At 37.0% G+C, this 5,323-nt stretch overlaps 1 long non-coding RNA gene across 1 annotated transcript; it reads right to left on the bottom strand.

The window, feature by feature from the left end:
• Positions 1-742: 742 nt before the first annotated feature.
• LOC109087184 lies at positions 743-3,681 on the bottom strand. The gene is made up of 3 exons (XR_006160140.1): positions 3,495-3,681; positions 957-994; positions 743-781 (listed from the first exon to the last, which is right to left on the bottom strand). It is a non-coding gene; the product is annotated as an uncharacterized LOC109087184 (long non-coding RNA).
• Between the last annotated feature and the right edge of the window lie 1,642 nt (positions 3,682-5,323).

Below are 5,323 nucleotides of genomic sequence, written 5' to 3'. Positions count from 1 at the left end.
ATAATAAAAAAAAATTATATGCAAAGGCATCCATAAATGTTTTTCAATACATTCAGATTTTCAATATATATATATTTTTTTTCTGATTGGTTGTTCAACAAATTATGTTCTTATATGGTTTTAAAGGTCTAGGGCATTATCAGAACTTGTATACTTCTCTACTATATGGTAGGGTGAAAAGCAGTAGATGAAAAGTACTTGGATGACCTACCACTTCTATTGAGATTCTTTAGTTTAGTCTAACCCATGAGCCCACAGTAACAAAATTGTGAATTGCATTATAACTGATTCTGTAGCTCACATGACAGTGATAACATGACAAATGTAGTACATCTGCATACATACCACACATATTAGACTATTTTTTAATTATTACTTATAAGAAGTATCTACTCAGAGAGTATGCAACTTTGAATGCAGCCCATGACTATAACATAAACTGGTTCTGTCTTCCAGGAGGGAAAAACTTTTTCTATAACATACATCAACTTAAAAGGAATGTTCCCCCACCAAGTGAATATCATTTCATTAGTCTCTCATTGACTTCATGTGAAAAATTACAAGCAAGGAAAATCATTGAGGGCTACAACATTCCCCAGTGAATTTCACAAAACACCACATGCTAGTCACAGGTTCTGAAGTGCTATAGTGCATCACTGACTCAGTAGTATCTCATTAATATTGCTTTGTCACCTATTAATGTTTTATTCACATAAAAAATAAAATAAATTAAAACACTTACTGGATATTGTGCAGTGGAGAGTCTGTAGTGCTCGTAATGCTGTGATCTGAAAAGAAAAAGAAAAATGTCAGACATAACTCGTTAAAATCTGTTGAACCTGTAAGCTACAACTTCTCTGATTTACAAGATTTCACATTTTTTTAATCCTGCATAGTGCACCTTTAAATGTACTACTGGTACTACTTCTGGTTGTAACCAGAAAATGCAAACAAACCTTAAGAATTGCTCAGGAGATAAAGCTCAATGATCAATCTAAACAAAGAAAAGAACAAAAACAAAAAATGAATAAATTTATGCTTGACAGCACACAACAGAGACAGCTGATAACAACAAAACACAGGTCCATGACTTTCAATATACCCCTCATGACTTAAACCAGAAAAAAAAAAACGAATTTTATTCTTAATGTAAACATTAAATATGCTGTCTATGTCCAAATACATGTTTATGGTAAATCTTTAAATACACTTACAATCAAAGATATTAATAGGCATATGACAAATATATCAGGACACAGAAAACACATTAGATCAGAGATATAACATGTGGATGTCAACCATATCTACACAAAACAGAGGAAACCAGAGCAATAATTACCAACATTAAGGCAACTACAACAAATTACATGCTGGAGGCTAAAAAGATAGTTTTATTTTATTTAATTTCATTTTTTTTTTTTTTTCAAAAAGTCTTTTATACTCACCAAAGCTGATAAATTCCATAAAAACAGTATTATTGTCAATTATTATTACAGCTTATTTTAAATTGTAATGATATTACAATACCACTGTTTCTCATCAAATGGATGCAGCATTGGTCACCGACAAACAAAATACAACTTCAGCTTGCTCTTCCTGTGCACTCGGTGCACATGAACAGATCATATTTAAGCTTTAAACACCGTCTCTCCTCCCTGACGCATTCATTAACGTTAATCAAAATAATTGAATGAATAAATAAATTGTTAGCACAAATCGTCCACGATTCAAACTTAAAGGGTTAGTTCAGCCAAAAATTAAAATTATGTCATTAATGACTCACCCTCATGTCGTTCCAAACCCGTAAGACCTCCGTTCATCTTCGGAACACAGTTTAAGATATTTTAGATTTAGTATTTTAAATTATTTCTTTATTCAGCGTTTTCTTCTCTTCCGTGTCTGTTGTGAGCGCGTTCACAACACTGCAGTGACGCCGCTGACGTACGACGCTGCTGGCGTGTTATCTTTGTTATTGGGCTGACCAGAAAACACATCAGCAGCATCGTACCTCAGCAACGTTGTGAACGCAATCACAACAGACCCGGAAGAGAAGAAAATCCTGAATAAAGTCGTAATTTTTGTTATTTTTGGACCAAAATGTATATTCGATGCTTCAACAAATTCTAACGGACCCTCTGATGTCACATGGACTACTCTGATGATGTTTTTATTACCTTTCTGGACGTGGACAGTATACCGTACATTTTCAATGGAGGGACAGAAAGCTCTCGGACTAAATTTAAAATATCTTAAACTGTGTTCCGAAGATGAACGGAGGTCTTACGGGTTTGGAACGACATGAGGGTGAGTCATTAATGACATAATTTTCATTTTTGGCTGAACTAACCCTTTAAAGTTCCCACTTCAACCTGCTGACTTACAACCATTAAACATCACCATTATAAAGTACTCTAATTATATTCCGATCATAAATTATGAAAAAAGTACATAAAAGTGTAGCTGACACCGCATCTAACATTTTCTGTGGCAAAAAAAAAAAAAAAAAAAAAAAAAAAAAAAAAGATTTCGCGCTCATTTACGCTCAAAGCGGGAACCGCCCGCAACCGCGACGAAACGGATAAGTCCCGTTAATATCTAACGTTACCTCACACTGACTCCGTGAGTGAATCTGACCCGATTCGCCATCACTAGCGTGTCAGACGCGGCGGTCTGTGTGTAGTTTCAGAGCTCTGTCTATTTTTACCTCGTGGATAAGTGAAAAAACACTATATAGAGCTTTATGGAACAGCAGAAAATACTCTCAACACGCAGCATTAATCAGGCCTCACGGATTTCTGCTGCCTCGGTCATCTCAAACAAACGTAATTCTTAAATAGACAATAAAAACAATGAAATAAAAGCACAAAAAACAAATAAAACAACGAAACAAAAAAAAAAAAATAAATAAAACATAATTCACGCTCAAAGCGGGAAGCCGCCCGCACCCGCGACCGAGACTAAACGGATAAGTCCCGTTAATATCACCTCACACGGGCTCCGTGTGTGGATCTGACCGGATTCGCCATCACTAGCGTGTCAGACACGGCGGTCTGTGTATAGTTTCAGAGCTCTGTCCATTTTTACCTCGTGGATCAGTGAAAAAACACTATATAGACGTTTTTGGAACAGCAGAAAATACGTGCATTAATCAAGCCCAACACGCAGCATTAATCAGGCCTCACGGATTTCTAATGCCTCACAGCCATCCCAAACAAATGTATTTCTTTACTATTAGGAAATACTGTCCAAAAAGCACATTCAAGTAGGAAAAGATACCATCGATCTCCAGCGGCCTAACGTCAATGACTAACCTCTGCTATAATACCTTTAAAAAATACACTCTTGTTTATGCAATATTGCGCTAATATTCATAATTAGCTAACGCATTCACAAACTTCAAGCAACAATCGTATAAACCACTTGGGCAACATATTTTATTTCTTAAAATTCATTATTAAAGGCAGACGTCAGAAAAGTAAACCACTGCTACTCACCTCAGGGAGATTTCTGGAACATCTGCCTTTGGTCTCGCGCTATCACAGTATTGATCAGCCAATCAGCACGGCGAAGTCCAGCTGCGCAGCCAATAGTCATGCAGCGTTACTCTTCTATCCATATATGGGAGAGAGCGCCCATGGAGACAGTTGTTTTTTTTTTTTTTTTTTTTTTTTTGGAATGTGTGCACCAAGCCTTATTATTAAAAATGAAAGATAAATGAAACGTTCCACATGTTTAAGAGTTAAACACAGTTAAATTAAATATGTCTGTCTATGTTTTTAAGATCACCATGAGTCATATAATAGAATTCTTTAATAATTAACACTTTCAATCAATACTTTCAAATTGTTATAGCCATTAAAATATATATATATATATATATATATATATATATATATATATATATATATATAATTTTAAGGAACAAGAATCATTACAACCAGAAATATTAAATTCTTTAAATGTTAAATATTTAAATATTAAATAACCAACTCTAATGGAGACAAAACCAAGGAACTTTAAAATATGGTTTGATGGATATACATTGATGTAATATAATGATATACATATGCAATGCAATGATACACACATAAAATATAATATATACACATCACTAAGAAGGAAGGTTTTTTTTTTTTTTAGGTTTTTGTAGATTTCTTTAAGATTTTATATAGTAATAACATGCCACAGTATATATTTTTAACATATAATTTCCCTTGTCCAATAAATTAACCCCATCATGTCCTCATCATAATAAGTTAACAAATTTAATTCATGCACTGGTCTATTATGTTGCTGATAAACTTTCTTATCTTGTTAAGCTTCCATCCTTCTCCCCACTGCCACACACGCTGCTCAGTGATGCTGTAGAATAAGTTGTATCTTTGCTGCTAAGTGTTTCGGTGTGGTTTTTATGGGTGATTGGTAGCTTATTGCTAGTGTGCTGTTAGTCAGTTGCTAGTGTAATCTGGGTAGTTGCTGAACGGTTACCATGTTGTTGCTAGGGTACTCTATGTGATTGTTAGGCAGTTGCTAGGGTGATCTCAGTGGTTGCTAGGTGGTTACTATGGTGCTGATAGGGGGTTGTGATTGTATTCTGGTAGTTGCTATACAGTTACTAGGGCATTATTGGTGGTTGCTATTGTGCTGCTTGTGCTGTGGGTGGCTGCTATGGTGTTTTAGTAGATTTATAGGGTGGTGATAGGTACTTGCTAGTTACCATAGATGGTTACTATGGTGTTTTTATCATGTTTTATAACATGCTATGTGCTTGCTAAGGTACCCAGGGTGGTTGCTAGTGTACTTGGGGTGGTTGCTAGGGTGTTGTTGTGTGGTTGCTAGGGTACTCAGGATGGTTGCTATGGAACCCAGGGTGATTGCTACGTGTTGCTAGGCTTCCCAAGGCCATTGCTAGGGTGCTGCTATGCGGTTGCTAGGGTATTTGGGGTGGTTGCTAGGGTGTTGCTATGTGGTTGCTAGGTTACTTGGGGTGGTTACTAGGATGGTTTCTAGGGTCCCCAGGATGTTTGCTAGCGCCGTTACTAGGGTAACCAGGGTGGTTGCTAGGGTGTTGCTATGTGGTTGCTAGGTTACTTGGGGTGGTTGCTAGGACGGTTGCCAGGGTCCCAAGTATGGTTGCTAGGGCCGTTGCTAGGGTACCCAGGGTGGTTGCTAGGGTCCCCAGGCAGTTGCTAGGCAGTTGCTAAGGTACTTGGGGTGGTTACTAAGGTGTTGCTAGGCGGTTGCTAGGATGTTCTGGGTGGTTGCTAGGCGGTTGCTATGGTACCCAGGATGGTTGCTAGGGCCGTTGCTAGGGTCCCCAGGA

Source organism: Cyprinus carpio, chromosome A5 (genome assembly GCF_018340385.1).
Source record: "Cyprinus carpio isolate SPL01 chromosome A5, ASM1834038v1, whole genome shotgun sequence".
NCBI classification, from domain to species: Eukaryota; Metazoa; Chordata; class Actinopteri; order Cypriniformes; family Cyprinidae; genus Cyprinus; species Cyprinus carpio.
This window is presented reverse-complemented; position numbering and strand designations above follow the sequence as displayed.